This window comes from Uloborus diversus, chromosome 9, assembly GCF_026930045.1.
Source record: "Uloborus diversus isolate 005 chromosome 9, Udiv.v.3.1, whole genome shotgun sequence".
NCBI classification, from domain to species: domain Eukaryota; kingdom Metazoa; phylum Arthropoda; class Arachnida; order Araneae; family Uloboridae; genus Uloborus; species Uloborus diversus.
Window position 1 is genome coordinate 94,984,120 of NC_072739.1, and position 23,121 is coordinate 95,007,240.

At 33.3% G+C, this 23,121-nt stretch overlaps 1 protein-coding gene across 2 annotated transcripts in view; it reads left to right on the plus strand.

The window, feature by feature from the left end:
- LOC129229923 (Na(+)/H(+) exchanger protein 7-like) overlaps positions 1-23,121 on the plus strand; it is a 288,720-nt gene that overhangs the window by 102,399 nt on the left and 163,200 nt on the right. For both annotated transcript variants that reach the window (XM_054864302.1, XM_054864303.1), the window contains exon 2: positions 5,350-5,500. The gene's annotated coding sequence lies outside the window, so the exon portion shown is untranslated. The remainder of the gene's footprint in view (positions 1-5,349; positions 5,501-23,121) is intronic.

Here is a 23,121-nt window from a genome sequence, read left to right on the forward strand (position 1 = left end):
TTTTGCTTGTATGTAGAATGTTTCTTTGGCCACATGAAATGCATGCAATAATAAAATTCCTGTTTTTTAATACAGGAATTTTATTATTGCATGCATTTCATACTTCATACTTTGAAAACAATTCTCTGCCAAAATTGAAAAAGGTATTTGAAAATATAAATCTTTAAAAAATGCAGATGTGAAATAAATATTTCGGTAAAATTAATTTAGTGTAATGTTTGTTAAATAATTATAAAAATATACCTTTGCTTTTCACCCCTAAGTTTTTATTTTTATTTCCAAACATGTGTAACATGAAATCAATGTATAATATACGAACATTTAGAATATTGTTATAATTATGAAAAAGTCTTCGTCTGTCCTTGTTCCAATTATCTCCGTGATGTTGGATCCATCCTAAAAAAAGTTTTAAAAAGAGAATATATAACATAATAAGTAAAGGTTTAAGTCCATGGGTATATGCCCTCATGCACATGTATCTTTTTTCTATTTCGAGGAAAGTTTTACGATTAAATTCATCAGTTTATTTCTGAAATAAAACATGTTTTCACGATATCTTTCAAAATCTGAGTTTTTTTTTTCCTTAAGTTAAAAAGCAACGATTCGCTTGTGACTTTGAAAAGCATCTGATTTAATTTTCATATTTTTCAAAATATATGATGATTTCAATGCTGACAGCTTTTTTTCAAGCAGATTGCAAGAATGAGTTATTTTTACAGCGGATGAACAAAATTTTTATTTAGGCAGATAGATTCTCAGTTAGTTTCTGAAATTAATATCTGAATAATATTCTAGAATTAGAGTTTCTTCAATTTATCGAGAATCAGCATTATTTAGCCATTAAACGAGTTAATTCTTTTGCACATCAAGTCGTGAATTTTCATTTTTTGAGCTATAAAAAAATCAAAAGTGCGAAAATTGTTGATCTGTGATTTTTTTTAATTTTTATTTTTATTTTAACCGATAGCCAAAATACACCGTTTTTCTTTTTTTTTTTTTTTTTTCGATTTTCGTGTTCCGTTTTCTTCACGAATGTTTTCTGAAGTATTCTCTCCCCCTACTCAAATTAGTTCTAATAAAGTACTTATGAATTAAGTAGTACTGAAACTGGTGATTATGATTTTATTTGCACTTTTTTCAGAGATTTTATTGTGCTATGTTATCAATAAACAACATTTACTTACCGAGCTTTACCTCCTTAAACCATTATCAAATTCGAGTCAAAAACCCAGGGCTCCAACACTCGAAGCCAAGCTCCATTTCATAAGTTAACTAATAATTACATAAAGCTACCTTCTAGCTGATGGATAGGGATTTAGTAGGAAAAAGAAACTGATTTTTCTGCTATACTGGGGGTAGAGTACTTACAAAATGGGGCGTAGCTTAAGGGCGTGTGTACTTCGGATTTTTTTAACTCAGCTGGTAATGATTTTAAGAGGGAATGCTTGCCAAGTAAAGTTTTTAATTGATAGTATATTACCTTGAAATCTTTAAAAAATATTCGAACAAAATCATAAAATCATCAGAATCAATCACTAGTACAAAAATATTCAAACGTAGCTCTACTTACTAGTTTGGGACGGAGACGAAGGGAGTATCACCTTTTAACTAAGCATACTTGATTTTTAAAATATGCAATTTTCACGCAGTAAATAAAAAAAAAACGCCAAGGGAGAAGAGCTGCCAAAGATAGGGGAAACCCAATAACAAAGTGCATTTCCTTGTTTGTTTGTGTCTTGAGAACTAATTGACTGATATCAATGGATTTTTTTTCCAAAGATTTATAATGAAAATAGGGACCAGTGTGGTGCAAACAAGCAAAGCTTGTTACTTCTTATCATATATTTTCATTATCCTTTTAATTTTTCATATATTTTCATTATCCTTTCAATTTTTCAATTGAAGTTCGGTTAAATTTTCAGACATTTTACTTTGTATCCAGCAAAATCACAGCTCCAACAAAAAATTTGGATTTATTGGAAGTTCATCTATAAAATGCTTCTTAGTCTGATTTAATGTAGACCGGGATTTCTCACTTTTTGTTGACAATACCTTCAGGCGGCAAATATGGCAATAAAATTAATGCTACATTTATTTTAGCTGTAGAAACTATGTATAATGGAAAAATTCATAATTATGACAAATCATGTAACACAAATTGACATAGAAAAACCTATAAATTTAGTGTATGAAGTGGGAAAATAAACAAAAAATGCATATTATTGTTATTACAATTTTCAAACATGCTGCTATACTATCTTTTCTTTTTAAATCGAGGTTAAACATTAAAACTCTACTTTCAATAATTTATTTTAATTTGCGGAAATTTTTTTAAAAATATTGAAAATATTCTGCTGAAATATCAAGCACAAAGATAGATTTCTTTATGTAAATTAATATTTTCTCTATCTTAAAATGATTTGTATTAAATTGATATTTACTTTACTTCATGTTTTATGCAAGTAAAAAAAAAAGGCTCCACAAATAATGAACATAAGCACTTATTGCTAGAAACATCTGCTGCAGGGAACGAGATTATATAAACAACATGGGATAAGCATTTAAAAGTCTTGTCTACGAGCTTAACAAAATAACAGACGGTATCATTTCGGATCCAAAAGCTGATATAAACCATAGACTAATAATATGAGTAGACCGAGCTATGGCAACCCTTTTGCTGCTCATAAACCAAACCATGTGACTGGTGGATATCCTAGCAACAGCGGGCGTTGATCATAGCAGACGATCAACGCCCGCGAGGAATAAAATAAATAGAATTGATGGAACACGGAAGAATGATCTTTTATGAAGTCCGATTTGTAAATTTGTTATTCTAAGTTGTAAATATTTTGTTAATATATAGTAAATTTTTCGTTTAGATCGTATTTTGCATTTTTTATAGTCAATTTCAATAACTCTATAAGCAATTAAAGATGCAAGCGCCCGAAAAAAATCAGCAAACGGTAAGATTTTTACCTAAAATTTCAATTTAAGATACCGGTTAGTACATTTTTGCGTCAACGCAAAACGTTTACGCCATTACGTTCACACCAACGCTGACGTAGCAGTTCCAAATGAAATAAAAGTTACTGAAAACTGTGATCAAAAACTAATGCCAAAATAATGCATAATTAAAAGAAAAACTGTTCATTCTCTGCACCTGGAAAAAAAATTATAATGAAAATACATTGTCTTAAAATACATGTCGAGTGCCAAACTATAGATAATGTTGCCATCTAGCAACCATGCCGCCAAAGGTTTCGCCAATCCTTCCACCAGTCACATGATGTATCCATGAACCAATTTTTTCATCAGCTAGTCTGGGAAAGCTCGGTCTACTCTTATTATTAGTCTATGATATAAACGGTTTGCATTTATTTTTTATTGCATCAAGCGCTTTTTTTTTCCTCGAGTTTCATCGATTTTATTCAAAGATTGCTAAACAATTATTTTAAAATATTTTCTACGAACACTTTTGTGTTATAAAGTTCTTATTAATTTCTTCAAAATCAATTTTATTTTGCTACTTAAATATTTCATGAAGTTTTGTAATATTGTTTACCCATTCCAAAATATTAATTTTTACTAATGGGTATAGCAATATTTCATTGAAAATGATAAGTTTGCGAACACTTTTGGGAACTACTGTATAAATTATTATATTGAAAAAAAACATTAAATGTAGAGTGGAAGAAGAAAAAATATCAATACTTACTGGGGGATTGGTACATAGTATTTTTTTAAGAAAATAAAAATGCGGAATGAAACAAATTTGAACTATTAAACTAAAAAATACACTTCGTTTAACAGAATTATTTTTGTAAAATTCATGGAGAAGAATGAAAACACATAACCATGTAATATATTCCACGTTGAAATTAAAAGCTTCAAAGTTCTATGCCATTTATAAAAGCGCTGTATATCATCTGTGTTAGTTTAGCTACGGTGGAGTGTTTTTTTTTTTTTTTTTTTTTTTGTAAGTTTAAATTCGTACAAATTCTTTAGTCATGTTTGTAATTTTTTTAACGAAATAAAGGAAGTACGTTTTTGAAAATAAATGTCAACAAACCAATATTCTCTTTTTCAAATAAAAAAAAAATAACGCTAGCTAAGCCTAACGTGGAGGTGACTCAAAGTTAACAACACACAGTATTCTAAACCTAATCGAACCGTTCGTTTTCAATTTTAATGTGTTTTAAATACAACAATAAACACAACACTAAACAAAAATGTAAGAATACATAAAAGAAGGCACATTGCACATACAAATTTCAATAAATACTAACCTTTTTTATGAATCCTGTAGGATAATTTCCGTAAGATAATTTAACAAGCAAGTACAAGACTGAAACAAAAATTCCCAGAATGCACTGCAATATGACGAAATTGGGACGAAATAATTTCGTCAAAAATTTGAGATTTCTGGTTTCGTCAAATATCACGTGATTCGGTGACGAAAGGATCGTCGAAAATAACGAAATAGTGCTCGAGGATTGCCGAATCGTCAAAATTGAGCGTTTCATTTTTGACAGTGTGGAAGGGTGCTAAAGAATGGAAAGGTGGTTAAGCCACTGTTTGTGAAAAATTCATTGTAGGATCTCGGACTATTATTTCAAAATGTATTAATTCTTTTTTAAAGGGCCTACACTGTTACAGAAAAGCTTCTAAGGCACTTACCGGGCATTCGAGTAAAGGTGAAAAATTATTTAAGCTGTATCCCCTACAAACAAAACTAACTTTTGTTCGTTATTCATTTATTCGTTTTCGAAAAATGCACACAGTATCGAACACTGAGCACAAAGTGAACACTGAGTTGTTTTAAAAGAAAAAAACACAAATCAATACGTAATTTTGGAAATATAACAAAGTAATTTTAATTTGGTCCGGTAAAAAAATAATCAGTTTAATCCCCTTTAGGACTTGACAAGTAATCACATTTTTAAAACTTCGTCTTGAATTTCATTCTTTCAGCTCAAGGTTTTAAAATTTCTTCTTTAAGTTTATAAGCTTAATTTAACACAGCAAAGACAATACTGCTTGGAGCCAAAAAAAAAAAAAAAATGAACATAAAAAGTGGACTAAAATGCAGACAAGAAACGTTCAAGAAAACTATTTTCAGTACTAGTATACAATGATTTATGCAAATTGATTATTTTTAATTGAGTTAAGACTGGTTGACTTTGTCGTTAGATCATTTTTCACTTTTAAATTTTCTTTTTCATAGTGTAGATTAAAAACAGAAGACCATTTTATCAAAATAAAATCAGGATTTTATTTTTTCAGAATCAGTAATTTTTTCCATTTAATATACATTTATTGATTTTTAACTTTTTTTTTCTTCTATTGCAGTGCTTCAAAGTGACGAATACCAGTTTGTCTAAAATTCAAACGTAAAAGAAGCAAATTTGAAAACACTCAAAGACCAAAGATGCTAGAACTAGTTTCGTGATTGGTTATTGACAGTGGGGTGAAATACGTCAGATGTGACGTCATACGTGAGGTAAGTGAATCTTGGTAGCAAATTTGATAAGGAGCAGTGTTGTTCCTATCAATTTTTCTGAGGGTATACTCCCAGTAACCCTTTTTGCACAATATGTGTATGCGATCATATACATAATACAGTAGACCCTCGTTTTACGCGGGGGTCACGTTCCACGGAAATGCCACGTAAATTGAAACCGCGTAAATTGAGTTCTAATAGTAGTGTAAAAATAGAGTTTAGGTTCCGTAGATAAAAAAAATACTTCATTCTAGTGATGACTAATTGTATAATAAGTTCAATGTGTACTTATATCAATTTTTATGCACAACATGCATAAAGAAAACATAAGCTAATTTCGTGTTCCGTTTATAAAGAAGAGCTGGCTATGAAAGTCTTCTTGGCTTTCATTAAGAATTTATCTCTGCAATTCTTTGCAGAGCATTAACGCATCGATAATTACTTGCGTCATTTCCATGGTAGAATCTTCTTTCACTAACAAATCAGAAAGATCATTTCTATTGTCTAGGAATGGCTCAAAATTTTCGATGTGAATGTTTTGGATTCTGTGTCACCGAAGTCGGTATCCTCGTTAGTTTTGGCCTCCTTTGTCACTCCTAAAATGTCTTCTTCCAGTGAGTTCTGAACTGTGTGAGTTTAATAACTTTACTTCTGGAAAGAGCTCTGGAACCAATCGCATAAAATGTCTACAGAGGCCCAAGTTCGGTTATTAGCACGCCAAAATAAAGTTTATTACGTGTGATCTGCAATCTTTAGGAGTTTGTATTTTGAAAGAGAGGAAAATATTTACACTGCCGCATCCGCATAAAACCGAAACTCATCCGCGTAAAATAAAATAAAGGTGTCAAATCTTAAACCGCGTATAATCGAAACCACGTAAAACGAGGGTCTACTGTATGTTATAATATGAAAAATTTTGAGGCTTGAGGGTATACGCTATGTGTCTAAAAAATGTTTGAGTATATACGGTATGTATGGCGTAAACCCTATGAAAACACGACTGATAAGGAGTATCGTGCAGAACCAAACGAACCTACTTTCCCGTATACAAACATTGTCATTCTAGCATCTGAGTAAAAATTCTCTTATAGGAAGACTATATTTTCAGCTGGTCGTCAGCTGCGCTATCGCGTGACAGCAAACAAACGTAGTTGGGATAGACTTTTGCGTTTTTTGATAGATGAAAAATGACTTAATTAGCTATCACTGTCAAACATACCTCTATGACATTCAAAGCTGATTTCAAAACACTAAGTATGCCTCTCTCAAGCAAATTTTTTTTTAATTCAAAATGTCACTTACAATGTTTTTTTTTTTTTGTAAACGGAAGCAAATTTTTTATATTTTTCACTATGAAAAATACACATCCTTTGGTAAATAGAGTTTAATTTTGTAACAATTTTCTTGTATTTTCAATTACTGGATCAACAAACTATGAAATTCTGAAACACTGTAAGCAAAAGGTTCCAAATTTCGCTGACATATCACACAATAAAACATCCTGTGAACACGACATATTCACAGCTACCCTAGCGGATAATCTTCCGGCAGACCGGAAATTACGTAGACTGTTAGAAAGCGGAAGTCAACACGATAGACAGCTCCCTATTTCCAGGCATCGAATATCATCTCGATAGCTGAAGATGAGATGGAAAATTTGAACGGCGGATTTAGCCGTCCAATCAGCGCGCCAACTACTTGTTTATGTTCTCAGAACTTTCCTTTTTTTCTCTCACTTCTTTGGAAAGTATTTTGAGCCCTCATTTTCGAGTAGAAGCTGTCAGAGTTTTGCATAATTAGATATTTACTATGCACTACATCTTGAGAAAGTTTTCAAGGATTTCGGAACTTAAATAAACGTTAAGTTTGCATTTTGAATGATTCCATGAAAGTGGTGTTTAGGTTTAAAATTTCTCTCGTCAGAAATCAGCTCAATTTAGTTAAAAATGAGTCATCAAATATTCTGGGAGCTTTAGTATGGACTTGCTATAAAAAGATATTACTACGTTTTACTTCTTGTTAAAATATTAGGGATCAATTGCTCAGTTTTTAATTAAAGTTCTTAATTTACGATATCCCTGTGTTCTTTTTTTTTACCTTAGTCAGGGGCACCCCCCTCGAAAAAGGGCGCACCCCCATAAAATTGTGAAGACCCCCCAAAGGAAGAGCCCTCCCCCTAGAAAAAGAGAAAAATACCCCTCAATCCCCCCTCTAAAAATTTTAACGGCGCAGTTTGCGACATGACCCCCTCCCCCCCCCCAGGGTGGCACCCCTGCCTTCTGTACCTCAGTCGAATTTCTGTACCTTAGAGCCAGATTAACGCAAGTCCGAAAATGGCGGTTTTCAGTTCATTATTTGTGAGAAATTTGTCACTTTTTTTCATCAACATTATTGTCGAAGTTAATTCTCTTTCTGTCTGTTTGTGGAAAGCCCCCCCCCCCCCGTGGTGACGGGTTTTTAATGGGAATTTTGTCAGACTATTTTTCTTATATTAACTTTGTAGGCGATACAGATTCTTCTCTTTGTTTTTTCGTGGAATTTATATAAAAGTAAGATATTTTGTAATTCTTTTTTGAGAAACAAGGTTTTCCAATTTGTTGACTTTTTTTTTCTTGTAATCATCAACATTCGTCAGCATTTATTCCTGTTGCTTTGACTGAGCCTTTAGAAATGAACAAAAATTGTTTTCAATATCGGCTAGCGTTTAAAAATATTTAAATTACACCCAAGAGATAACGAATTCTATACCACTTATAATCACCAACAATGGGGTTGTTTCCTTCAGTCAAAATTACTACTTTTAGTCACAGAAATTGATCGAATGAGCAAAAAAAAAAAAAAAAAAACACGGAGCGAGGGAAAATTTTTTTCATTTTCCCAACGCTTAATTTTTAATTGCTTTTTTTAAAATATTCGATTTTGAAAACAAGGTGTGGTTTTTATGACGTAACAAATGATATGCTTTGGCGTACCTGTCTGCCGCGTTTCCACGTTATGATAATCAAGAAGCAAATAAAATATTGCGCTCTGTGAATGACATCAGTGAATGGCATTTCATCATTTGTGATGTCATCGGCAGAAGCGCAAACAATGAAAGCGCACCGAAAAAAATATTTTTTTTAATATTAAACTTAGGATCTGACCATTTTTTAAATAAGTTGACTATGTTTTTGCGCATGCTCTTTCAGAAAAAATACTTGTAAAATTTCGAAAACACTCCATTGTCGTAGCTTCTTATTTTTATGTGTTTTTGTTTAAATTGTTACATTATTCATGATGATGGGTTTACATCGTTAGAGTTTTGTCACATTATTTTCACTTTTGTTCAACATTTGTCGAGAGTTTCTTGTCTTTATTTTTTACATCGTTTCAGAAATGAATTGATATTTTTGTGCTCGTACTCCAAAGAAAATTACTCAGCCAATTTCCCCTCCCAAACAATTGAACACATTAGGACAAATTTAATTTCCCTTAGTCATAAACCAAATAAAAATATGCTTCAATTAAATTCTGTTTCATTTTTTTTCTACAAAATTTGTCAGTCTTCACTCTTAGCCTCGGAAAGTATTGATATTTTTTGTTCTTCAACTGAATATATTCTTCGAATGTTGCAGTTGGTTGTGGAGGAGAATGCAGGTCCTTTTACTAAGTTTCATTTAATGATAATTAAAAAAATAATAATATTTAATTAAAAATGGGATACACTTCTAGAATTAATAGAAAACATTCAGCAATCACAGATAGTCTCGGAAAGTATCGATATTTTTTGCGCTCTTAAAATACATTCTTTCTTCGAACGAAGATGCTCATTAATCGATCCTGCCAATTAATCGGCCAATTATCAACAGATGATCAATCGGTAATCTGCTAATTTGCTTATCGGCGCATCCCTACTAACTCAATGCCCTGAGCGACTAATTTGAAACTTTCCAAGAATCTCATTGTTCTAAAAAATATTGTTGCATTAAAAAGTTATCAGTTTATGTACACTCTACAGCGATACGACCGTCACTGCAAGCGATATCTTTTGAACTTTTTACCCCGCAACGCTGTGGCGGGAGCCGCTAGTTGCCTGTATGAATGAACTCTGTAAAAGTTGTTTCTCTGCTAGTGCAGTGTCAATGCAGTAAAAAAAAAGGAGAAAAAACTGACCTCGCTACAACATACGTTGCACCACAATCGGTGGATCTCTTTTTACTAACGGTAATGCACAGAATGTAGAAAAACAAACACACACTGGTTGACATAACACACTACATAACCAAAATATCCGGGCACTTTAAAGAATTCATTTTTTAAAGTATCGAAGAATAATACATCTTCATTCTTCGAATGTTGCAGTTGGTTGAGAGGAGAATGCAGATCCTTTTACTTACCTTTTACTTAGTTTCATTTAATGAGAATTGAAAAGTAATAATAATATTTAATTAAAAATGGGATAAAGTCTTAGAATTAATAGAAAATATTTAGCAATCACAGATAGTCTCGGAAAGTATCGATATTTTTTGCGCTCTTAAAATACATTCTTTCTTCAAACGAAGATGCTCATTAATCGATCCTGCCAATTAATCGGCCAATTATCAACAGATGATCAATCGGTAATCTGCTAATTTGCTTATCGGCGCATCCCTACTAACTCAATGCCCTGAGCGACTAATTTGAAACTTTCCAAGAATCGCATTGTTCTAAAAAATATTGTTGCATTAAAAAGTTATCAGTTTATGTACACTCTACAGCGATACGACCGTCACTGCAAGCGATATCTTTTGAACTTTTTACCCCGCAACGCTGTGGCGGGAGCCGCTAGTTGCCTGTATGAATGAACTCTGTAAAAGTTGTTTCTCTGCTAGTGCAGTGTCAATGCAGTAAAAAAAAAAGGAGAAAAAACTGACCTCGCTACAACATACGTTGCACCACAATCGGTGGATCCCACTTTGCTGGTAATACGCGATCTTTTTTATTAACGGTAATTTACAGAATGTGGAAAAGCAACCAGACATTGGTTGACATAACAAACTATATAACCAAAATATCTGGACACTTTAAAGAATTCTTTTTTTAAAGTGTCGAAGAATGCATTCTCATTCTTCGAATGTTGCAGTTGGTTGTGAGAATGCAGGTCCTTTTACTTAGTTTCATTTAATGAGAATTAAAAAGTAATAATAATATTTAATTAAAAATGGTATAAAGTCCTAGAATTAATAGAAAATATTCAGCAGTTCCAGATAATCTCGGAACACTGTAAAAACGATTCAGAAACATTCCTGGAAAATAATAGGCAGCTGATGTGCCCACTTTCTGCCAGTAACATATCTCGCAAAAACCAGGAAAGTTTTCCGCTAAAATTCTGTAACCTTCCTGAAAAATCCAGAAATCATCCCGTTTAAAGCATTTGTATCTCTCGAAGTTCAAATTTATCTTGGGCACGGATAATATTACAGCTTGGCACCTTCCTGATTTATCAAGACAGTGCCAAAAGCAGTACTGCAAGCATGGCCAAAGCTAAGCTAGAACTGCAAGTAAGTGTCATGAATCTCGCTTGCAATTCTTGCAAAGCTACGAAGTCCATCCTTAATCTCTCCTTTTGGGGGTTTAATCAGCATGGACGAGCCGTAAACGAATTAAAGCTGATACACCTTATAAATACGCTCAATTAATCTTTAAACTGGGAGCTAAAAATATTTTTGCAACAGAGAGAAGTCTGCATTCGTGCAACTTGTAGTAATTCAGGAAACTTTTTGTTAATGATATTTGATATTTCCAAGAAGTGGATAAAAACACTTGAAATCCCGAAAGGTTATGCGGAAATAGTAACGTTTCTGAATTTTTTTACAGTGAAAGTATCGATATTTTTTGCGCTTCTACTGAATACATTCTTCGAATGTTGCAGTTGGTTGGGGAGTGCAGGTTCTTTTTAATTTGGTATAGTTTAGGAGATTTTTTTTTCAAACTTTTTTTAGCTAAAAATGGAATAAACTGCTAGAATTAATAGAAAATATTCAACTGTCCACTCTTTCTCCCAAACAATGTAAGATTTTACTGAAAAATTTAAGTTTGAAAAATAAAAAGTATACTAAAAACTAAAATGTAACTCAAGATTTGAATTACTCAACAACGGTTACAAATTTCTTCTTTTTTCATCACCTAGTCTCGGAAAGTAATTCAGCGCAGCTGATTTCGCCCCCCCCCCCCCCCCCACCCGTCAAACAACGGAAGTTTAACACAAATGCAATTTTCCTTAACCACAGACTAAATGCAAAACATGTCAGTTATGCGATTTGATAGTGTGATGAGAACTTTGAAATTCGCGACACCAAAAATTCCATCCGGAATACAGGCGGTTAATAGCATCACTTGCTTCCATTCTCCCTAACTATAGTGCCCAAACTAAGCTTCGTATTCAATTGCAAAAGCATTCTTGTCGGGGGAGCGGAAATGTGATATGGCTCAGAATGCGAGCTATTTTCATTATGCGAGGATTGATTTGCAGTTTTGTGAATGGAACTATTTTGCGTTTGGTGACGAAATGACACGACGGAGAGTGTTCGATAATAATGTGATGGTAATAACATAGAATCTTTTGTTGTGATCATGAATTCTGGTTTAAATGTCGTCGTTTAAATTGGTTCATTCAGAGGAATAATTAAAATCCACTAAAACAGACGAAATAAGAAGATACACGTATAATAAAACAAATGTTTTATAAATATGTGAGTACTAGTTAAATAAATAACAATTAATATAACAAATAAACGAAAAAATTATATTAATTATGGTTATTACAATAAATGAGTTTTGCAAGTAAAAATTTACTCACTAATCAAAAATATAGCAGATCTTTCATTAATTCTCACAGATCATTATTCAATATTCATTTTTTAAAATGAAATTTAACTTAAAAGTCACAAAATTGTAAAGCGTGGGGAAACTGCATTTAGTGCCCCCCTCCCCCGAACTCTTATGTAGTTGCTCTCAACTCATTAGGCTAGTGAAATCTTCCTGAAATTGCAAAGCTACAACAGATCTAATAGTTACATTGACTCCCTGCCGCAACCAAATTTTATATATTTAATGACTTATTTCATTTTTCTTGTGGAGCTTTTTTTCATTTTAATGCAATTAACCGTCTCATTTAAGAACTAAACAATAAATTTAAATTTCAACAAGGTTGTTTTTGGCATCGTTTGACGAGCAAATAAGTCTTAACCTCAAAATATATAGAATGAAACAGAATAAAATTTGTGTAGAATCTATTTACTGCCAATAGAGTTGTAATCAATAAGAAAAATTAATAAATAAAAAACCACATCTAGTAGCATCGCAGTTTTAATTGCCTATACTATAACATACAAAGTAATAGGAAATAAAATTTTATATAGAAACTCAACATATCCGTTCATTCGTTATGAAATTTTCTTTTCACCCTTTGAATGCATTTTTTGAAGAAATGGGCAAATCTTTTGTGCTATTGAAATATTATTCATCTAAAATTAACTCTTATTCCGTGCATTATTAACAAAAAGTAGAGTTCATTTTGCGAAATATTTTATTCCTGACGCTTTTATTAAAGCATCGTTTCAATTAATTCTTTTCTCCTTCATGATGCTTTTTTTTTCTTGCGCTTTCATCATAAAACTTATTGATTAAAATTCACATAAAAATATGGCTGTGCGGATAAAAAAGTGTTATGTTAGAAAGAATATTTTCATGAGTTCAATAGTAAAGGGACTGGAATTTATTGATTTTTAATTATTATAAGGTTGAAAGCTGCATGTGCGAAATATAATTTTCAGTTCTAAAAAGAAAATGAAAAGAAAAAAAATCAGAATATAAGAGTTCGTATTATTGTTCTAGAAGCTTGGCCTAGAAATAGGTTAAACTTCTAGACAGAAGGAAACAGAAAAACTTTAAAATGCCTAATAATTGGAATTTTTATTCTTCATTTTCATTTCATAGAAATAAATTGTAAAGTATGTAAAAAATTTTAGATTTTGTAAAAAGTTTCTTCTTTTTTTTCGGCAATGATACTAAGTACCCTCGAAATAAATTGCTTTTAATTTGCATTATGTGTCACAATGATTTGTGGCCTTGCTGGCCTGATCAGCAAGGCGTTCATGACGAGATAGTCGCGGGTTCGGTGCCTGCCGGTCGGAGATCTTCGATCTATGTTAATTATGCAACATGCACGTTAAACCTGTCATAGCCATAAAGTTTAAGTTTCCATTCCAAATCATTGCCTCTGAGGGTGCTGGATCAGGGATTGCCCGGGTCCTGGTGTAGATCAAAAAACAGAGCTGCCTTCAGGGCTCCTTCCAAACAAAGAGTTCTGTAGAACGGTAGAGGAACGAATCGTATACGGCTTCCATTGGCCGCCATGCACGGAGACCGGTTCGAGAGATATTAGAATGGTATTTACAATAAAGATTAGAGTAGTAAATATTTCAGTTGACTCGGAGTCAATACAATTTTTTGTATTCTGCCACTCTAATTTTTCCCCTTGCTGGAACATGAAACTGTTGCCAGATTCAGTCTCTGCCCTATTATAGAACTCATTGCTTCCAAATAGTTGTACCGTGTGTAGTGGTGGGTATGAAGGGTCATTTGAGTGTTTAAGGACACAAAAACTTCATTCAGTTTTTGATAAGACAGTCGCTGGCAATTATTTTTGAGTACAGTCAAATGGGGTAATTTTGGCCTCTGTTGGAGGGTAACGTTATCCCAACAAACGAAAAGTCAATTCGTCCTTTCAGTAATCTACCAAACCCAGCCGTATGGTATATTTACATTGAATTTATACCTTTTGCTCCCCCCCCCCACCGCCTCTGGTAAAATTCAAAATCAAGGACCTGGGATGCACCCTTGCTCGGGGGTGGGGGGGGGGATGGTGCACTCCTGGCTAAGTCAGAGTCGACGATTTTTGATGGAACACAAATAAATTTAAATGATGAACAAGTGACATTTAATCTTTATTCATTTTCTTTTTTCTTTAATATTTCACGGAACACGCGTTTCCTTTAAGCCTTATACACTGTTTTACATGTACTTCAATTTGAGAACCCCGCTATGCAAAAACAATAGAACAAATCAATTTAATGCTTACGTTACGCTACGTTGTAAGTATTCATGTACAGAAACTTTTCCAGACATAAAAGAAATTTTCATTTTCTTACTGCGCCCGCTTAAGAAAATTACCTGCATAACATCTGCAAGAAAGCCTATAAAACATCCCGACATTTCATCGAACGTTTTTGCTGTCAGGGCCATTTCTAGGGATAATAAGCAGTTGCGATGAACTGCTGATTCATCTCGCAGGTAGAGAGAACGCTGTGACCTTTAACGGAAAACAAGGTGACAATGCATCATGGGGGTTTTAAATGGTTTTATATTCAGGACTTACTTAAAGGCATATGCGGTTATGGCGAAGGAAAATGGCTTCCAATTTCAGGGCGTTGCCATTTTCTCTGCATAAAGTAAAAGAAAATGTCACTTTCCTCAAACCTACGTATAAAATGTTCTATGAGGTAATTTATTGCTTTTGGAGGGGGAAAAAATCAGAAGGCGAAACATGGCACAAAAATTAAAATAAACTAGACGCGTCGTCCGGCTTTGCACGGTCTGCCTCGAAAATAAAAGTTGTGTCGAGTGACGCGTGTTCAACAATAAGGATTGAGCAAAAGAAGAAAAAAATCAGTAAAATTTTGCGGCAGATTTCAGAGAAATAACCAAAAAGGAAACATTTTAAATCTTTAATTACAAGAAAAGCCTCCAAACAAAAGGCAGAATTTTATTCGTTCATATTCGAGAAAAAAAATGGCAACAGATCTTTGTTCCCACTACAAATTTTAATAAAAGCATAGTTACGGAAAGTGGGGATGACGCACTGAATAATAATTTGAATGGAGGAAAGTCTTCGAAAAATAGGGATTTTATGTCGAAATCTAAGTATCATAATTAATATAGTTTTTTATTGATATCTTCGCTAATTATAATAGGAGGATCATGTTAAATAACTAAACATAAAGACGGGAAAATTACTCAACTATCGATACCTGGTTCGATGGTCAGTTCACTGGCGTTCGGAAGATGTAACTCAGACATAGATACATAGATAGGTACAGACATATATACGCTCAGATTTTAATTAAAATAAATATGCAGTACGAGAATAGAACATATACCTTTGTGCTGCAAATACAAGAATACAAAACAACACAACTAGGCACAAATTTGTAGGAAAACTGCATACACGTGTTTTGTGGGTTTCAAGGAACCCTTCTTTCAATGCAATAGAAGTTATTACGTGGATAAGAAGACATCCTACAAAAGCGATGCATTATATTTCTTAAAACTTAGTTTTATAGATTAAACCAAGCACAAGTTTTTATTCTGACTAGTTAAATTTAAAGCAAATGTACGATTAAGTAAAATGTGAGAATATATTGTACCCGATATAAAGATTCAATTCAGTTTTAATAAAGTTCTCAAGGTTTTCGCAGTTTTATCTTATAGAACAAACTACATGCCAAAATTGTTTATTATGTCTTTTAGAAGTTATTTCGATTTTATTGAAAAGGAAATTCGTCAAAAATTGTTTAAACTTAAAATTGTTATCCTGCATTTCTTATATTTTTGGCGATAATATGAGAAAAAAATAGTATGCGCATTAGTTAGCATGAACAAGAAATGGGACAACCTGAGAAAAACCTTCAAGCCGGCAGATTTTTTTGCTCTTCATGAAGAACAAAAGGGATCTAGTAATGTTTCATTTATGAAGAAAAAAAATCTAAAATGAATGAAAAACACAGTAATATGCAGTTATTTTGAAAAGTTGCCGTTTTTATGCAGTAATATGCTTTAACTTCGAAAAAAATAAAAAAATATGTGAAGCATATGCACATTTGCATATAGTTCGGGTTCTATATTTAACATTTCGAACAATCTCGCCGTTTCCTGTACCAAGCGACAACACTAACGAAAAAAAAATCTTTAATTTACTACCGTAAATGCGGGCAACTTTGGCCCTAGGGCCCCAAATGGAGAAAAAAATACAACTTACTCTGTCAATCTTCAGGGCGCAATTTTTTCAACATACTTTGACAGATTCCTCTCGAGAGCAGTCCGAAGCAGTCAGTAATGTATACCAAGCAGATCTGTAGCTTTGCTCAGGAAGCAACACTAGTGGTTCTGCGTTCCTTGTGCTAACATGCGTTTTTATAACCCCTCAAACTTTTACATGCAGAAGCACACACTAGGAAGCATAGGCTAAGAGTTTAAGTACCTATTTGAACACTATTTAATACTTAATGTAGTAGTATAGTTGTACTTCTCATTTCTGTTAGGGTTTTCAATTAAAAATTTCGCGATAACAACATTTCTCCTAAACTAAAAATTACGACTTTTTTGGCCCAACATAAAAACTTGAAAAAAATCCGTCAGATAGATTTGGAAAAGGAAAGAAAAGCTAAAAGTAAAACTCGAAGCAGGAAAAACACAAGAAAAAACCTGGAATTCTCAGCAGCGGAAAAAAGAGTGATTACAAACTCAATTCATCAGGGCTCGGTTACATGGCTTTTACTATGGGAGATGAAGAGGAACTAAAAGTTGAAGCATGTTTAGAAAAAGTTCACTCAGTTGCATCTACTTCGAACAAATTTGTTAAAGTTGTTGAAAATTTAACGGAATTTTGTTGTTGTAGAATGGAATGGGCTTAGGTTTCCAGGGATAGCTGTTGATGTGGGAAAAGAGGAGCTGATGTTAATAGCATGGAACGCACCAGCAAGTTTTGGTAGTGGCCGACAATTTAGAATCCTTCGTTTTACGAATAGTAAATTACTGTTAGTAAAATTATTCACTCTCCAAAACTAATGAAAAGATGACTCCTCTTCGTTGGAAATATCTGAGAAAATAACTAAGTATGCATACACATTTTTTTTAAAAAAAAATAATTTTCCTTTAATCAATTATATGTGATTTAAATTTCTTGTAAAAAAATGTATTTTTCTTTCAAATAAATAGTTTTTCTTATGAACACTTGTCTTTCTATGACTAGTTGTATAATGATTTTAAATAAGGAAAACCACTTTGAGCCCAAGTAACCAAACGCAAGGGTAACATTGGCCCAAATAAAAACCAATTAAAAATGGTAATAATACTTATAAACAAAACGATCATTGTTCAAAAATTAAATCAAGAGAACTTTAGGTGTGCGTAAATTAAGTTTCCACAGCTTGGAAATATGAATAGTTACAAAAATTATTGATAAAAGCATGAGAAAAGTTGCAAAATGTGAGCCAAAGTAGCCCGCGTTTACGGTACTTTTACTTTTCTTCTCTGCTGTGTTGCCATCGTTTACTGCTTAATAAACTTAGTGTGAATAATTATGTTAAATCCTTTTTAACCATAAAATTAATGCTTCTGAAATGTGACAAAATGCAGAAAAAAAACCATTTACAGAATTTAACTGCTATGTCGTTTTATAATTCTATTTCCGCTAAAATATTGCCATCAAAATATTTTAATAGCGTCCTCCTCAAAAATGGTAACAATGTATTTTAAGCAATAAAATCATTTTCTTATTTTCTTCTTTTTCGAATAGCGATAAAATTCTTTTTAAGCAGCAATTCACCGCTCCAGATTGTTTTAAGATGTGATCCCTAGCTGAAGAATACCTGATCTCCATGGTTACATCTCGTTTCTGCTTTACATAGTTCTCTTTTTTCTGTTTATTCAAAGCACTTCTGGTAAAAAGAATGCGATTTCCTGCGCTTCAAAGAAAAGGTTTCTTTTTCTTTTTATTGTGCTGTGGAGGGGTTTGTGCGAATTCGAAAAGTTGTGAGGATAAATTGAAAAGAGGGACTTTGAAAGGAACGGAAATTTAATTGAACTTTGGCCAGACTTACTTTTGCTTTCTACGATGAATACAAAAAAGCACCTGTTGCTTTTTGAATTGTTTTCCCATCGAAAAAAGAAAGAAAAGTCTATAAATATCCAAATTGAATGAGTTTTTTCTTTAGTTGATTAAAAATAATTTTAATCTTCGGTTAATAAAATACAATATACCGAATAATGTCTATGTATTTTTACGAAAACTTTCTATCTCAGAACTTAATAAAAAGTTTACATTTTATGCAATACGTAGTACTAGGCGTGCATCAAGGGTGGTTGGAGGTTACGTTTGTTTACTACATGGCACTAAACAAGTTTTGTGAGAGAATTATTTATTTAGTACTTCTACACCTTTTCCAAAAAATTAAGTATCTTTTTCAGTCGGAGCAATGGTAATTTGTGTGAGCGCGTTACGGTGAGTTTTTGTTGTTTTTCATTAACTAGAAAATCACTCGTCAAGGTAGAAGAGTGAAAATTGCTACTACAATTGAACGGAGCCTGTTAGAGGATATTTTGATAGTTGAAATTTTAACCCTAACTCCAGTGGATCAACCCTAAAGTCCAGTAGATAGCTGTTATCCCCTTTTTCGGTTCTTCATTCTCCTGAAATGAGCCTTACGAGGAAAACAGTTAAGTGACCGGATCCAGATCAGCCTTGTCAAAATAAAGCCTTTCCCTGCATGTCAGTCATTACCAAAAAATATTATCAAATTATCATGCTGTGGCACGAGTTTCATTGTTGATTAAGTCAGGAACGTTACTCGATTAGTGAATTGGTTATTATATATATGAGGATGATATTAAATATTTTGGAGACAATAACTATCTTGACCTCATCATTGTCATCATATACGATGTATAACCACAATTTGAATTAACATTGAAAGCAGCAAGGTAATTTTCCTTCTTATGATTGTTAGTCTGTGCGTAGGGACGCACCGAACTTAAATTTTTGGGAGGACAGAAATTCTCAATTTGGCGAATGCATCTCCAAATTTTTCCGAATGGAACTCCGAATTTTGCCGAATGTAACTCCAAATTTTGCCGAATGATGATAATTTTGCCGGAAAGAACTCCAAATTTTGCTGAATGATGATAATTTTGCCGAATCGTCAGACAAAGTTTGCCAAATGAGGAAATTGAGCCCGTGACCGCCCATCGGGGCACCCCTGCTGTTGCGATGGAATTGTCCAACTGTAAAACATCGATCAATCCATCTCTATGGTTCATGAATATTTTGCATCATCGAGCAATTGTTCTCGACACGCACAGACCTCTCGGTATCTTTTTGTTACTTTATTATGCGCAGTTAAAGAAATTTTATTTTCCGCGAAAGATATTGGTTTTTAGGTTTTACCATAAATAAGCATTAGTTATTAAATATATTTTTTAATTTAATCAGCTTTCAAGAAAAGCTTTATGGGTACTTACATCAAATTTCAATAAGGTAGTGTTTCTAAAATGAAAAGTTTTTCGGGGACGGGGAAATATTTCATAATAGAATTCGGGGGAAAATAATCTCACTAACATTCATAATAACGTTAATTGCCCCTTTCAGCGTATTGCACACTATGTAAATGAGCGTAGCACTCTTTTTTTTTTAAGCAAGCACGAATTGCTTATTGTTTTCACTTGACCGTTGAATGACGTCCGTCCTTTGATTTTATTTTATTGCTTATAATGCAGGCGTCCATGTGCCTCGGAATCGAATTATTTGTAAACGACCTTCTCGAATTTACACAATCCTTTTTGCGCGAAAACAATATCCAACACACAACTTCTAGCATCCAGCCCCTGGCATGCATTTGAATTTTGAAGTCTTGAATTCAAACTAGGGTTGTGATGAAAGCCATTAGTAGAAACAAGAAACCCAACGAGTAGGGTCCTATCGCAAATAGCGATTATGAAAAAAATAATTTGAATTCAAGATCTAAAAATTCAAATTATTTTTTTTTTCTTTTTCTTTCTGTTTTAAAGCCGGTTCAAAAATGTGTGTGCGCGTACTTTGATAGAAAAGAACTAGTATTTTTCTTGGTTTGAATATGAACTTTAATAGTTAGTTCCTTTTAAATATCTATGGGGCAATTTATATTGAACTTCGTTTTCCTTTCGTTTGAGGAACCTTTTATCTGCACCATCAAAAGCCATCCTCTTTGTTAATGAGGAAGTAGTAACTGTTTCCTCTCTGAAGTAACTGTAGAAATTAATATGAAATGATAGACTAAAACAGAGCAATTGCCTTTTTCAATTATACATTAACTTTCATAGCTTAGCAATTATGAGTTTAGTGAAACGCAAAAACCACCTGTAATTCTAAGGTCAGCCCGGGGTCCATTATAAGCAACAATCGAAGATCACTGTGCAATAAGGAGACAGCTCCACGATTTTTTCCAATTTTGTGGTCCACTTTGAAATATATGCGGAAAAAGTTCTCTTTCACTATGTGCCAGAACGAGACTTTTCCAACTAATCTTAATATATAAAAATCTTCTGTGCGGACATTTCTCACCATAAGGCTTTTAAACAGCTGGACCGATTTTGATCAAATTTTTTGTGTGTAATTAAGTTGTGGCAAGCATAGTTTCGAGGCGCGATGGATCGAATCGGAAACGTTTTTGTTAATTAATTAACTAATTAATTTAAACATTGGATGGTTATATCTCGCAAATGATTAATATTTATTTTAACCTATTGTTGAGCGAGAATTGAAATAAATATTTAATCCGTTGCCGAAGGACAATAAGAAAGCCAGCTCTGCTTTTTGTAAAGAAATTTCCTACTGTGACATGTCAATTGAGAATAGATAAAATGTAGAGAGAGAGTGAAGCCTTTATTTCTTAAAAGCAATGATTTTAGATCCCGTGATATAATATTTTAAAGTTAAGTACTGCAAGGTTCACGCAAAACGTGTATTCTGTCGTCGTAGTTGAACCATGTGACCGGATCGGTGCTTTAAATTTTCCTAATCAAATGATCACACTGTAAAAAAATTCCGAAGCATTACTGGTTATTTCCGTGGAATGTCTCGGGATTTCACACGTTTTCACCTATTCCCCCGTCAAAACAAGTATCCTCGCAAAAAAGTTTCCTGAATCGCTACAAGTTGCACGCGTGCAGACTTTTCACTGTTGTGGAAAATATTTTTAGCAACCAGTTTAAAGATTGAATGAACGTGTTTATGAAGTGTATCGGTCTACTGTTGCTTATGGCCTCTCCAGATTGACTAAGCTCCCAATGAGAGCGAGCTTACGGCCTGTCCAGATTGACTAAGCTCCCAATGAGAGCGAGCTTACGGCCTGTCCAGATTGACTAAGCTCCCAATGAGAGCGAAACAGTCAGTGGATTGCTGCAGCTTTGCAAGGCAGGACTTGTAGGCAAGAGATATGCTTGGTTCTTCCTTGCATAGCATTGGCCGTGGTCGCTCTGATTTTTAGGGAGCCTTCTTGGTAAATCAGGAAGGTTCTAATCAATAACACTAAACCTACTTAATTTTTCTTGAAGGTTTTAGAGAGATGACTGGCTTTAACAGGGGAAATTTCGCAATTCTTCATAAAGTTTCAAGGTTAATTTCAGAAAGGTTGACTTTTAGCAGAAAACGTTCCTGATTTTTCCAGGAAGAAATTGGGCACATCAGCTGCCTATTATTTTCCAGGAACGTTTCTGAATCGTTTTTACAGTGCAGAAAGTACCGTACCTAGAAACATTTGTTTCTCGGATGAAATCCATCCGATTTTTGGCACCAATGTCAAGAATACTTTAAGGATTATCCAACTAATCAGTTCATTATTAAAGGAAAAGATGATGGAATTTAAAGACGAAACGAATTTTATTTCCGTCCAGATAAATTACAAGAGGGTAGTTCTGTACAAAAAAGATCGGTGCAGTGGAAGATCTTTATCTTTGGTGGAAAGAACAAATTAGGCAATATATGAAGCTTTAAAAGTTTTGGTTCAAACGACCGGACCGCTAATTGGTCCAAGTTGGCTTCTTTCATCGGTCGGCTGGATTGCAGTAAGGTGGTGACTAGGCAACTTTGGCTATAAGCAATAGAGTTGCGCGATTATTTGTTTACATTTTAAAGATACTATTAGTGTAATTTATTGTATTTTTTGTTTATTTGGCGAAAATCTTACAAATTGCAAACAATTCTTTTTCGTTTTTAAAGAGTTTTCAGTCATTTTAGTTGTAGAATGTGTTTATTTTACATCGGGAGGGGGGGGGGATGAGTGATTTTAGCTTATTCGAAGAACTTTTTTTACCTTTATCATTTCTCTAAACGATATCCTTTCGATTGTTTTATTCTTTTTCATATGGGGAATGTTGCAGCGGGATTTCCCGTTTGTTCTGGATGGGTAGTTAGTTTATTACACTTAATATCTGAGGACGCTTTTTATCCTTTGAGTATAGCTGAAGGAACAAACCATCAAGTACGGGAGAAAAAATAGTTAATAAAACAACTGCTCAGTGGGCATTAGATAAATCAAGTTCTAATAAATATACAAATTCTGACACAATAGCAGATTAAAACATTTTTTTACTTTTTTTTTTTTGACAGAACGGTTCAAATACTTGATAGTTTATTGAAATTTTTTAATTTTTCAATTTACAAAGCTTAAACAAAACAGCGTCTGTCGAGTCCTCTAGTACTCCATATAATACTAACTCAGTAGTTTCCAAACCTTTTATTGCTATTTTAAATGTGTTTACGCTTACACCTATTTTTCAATAATTTAAAA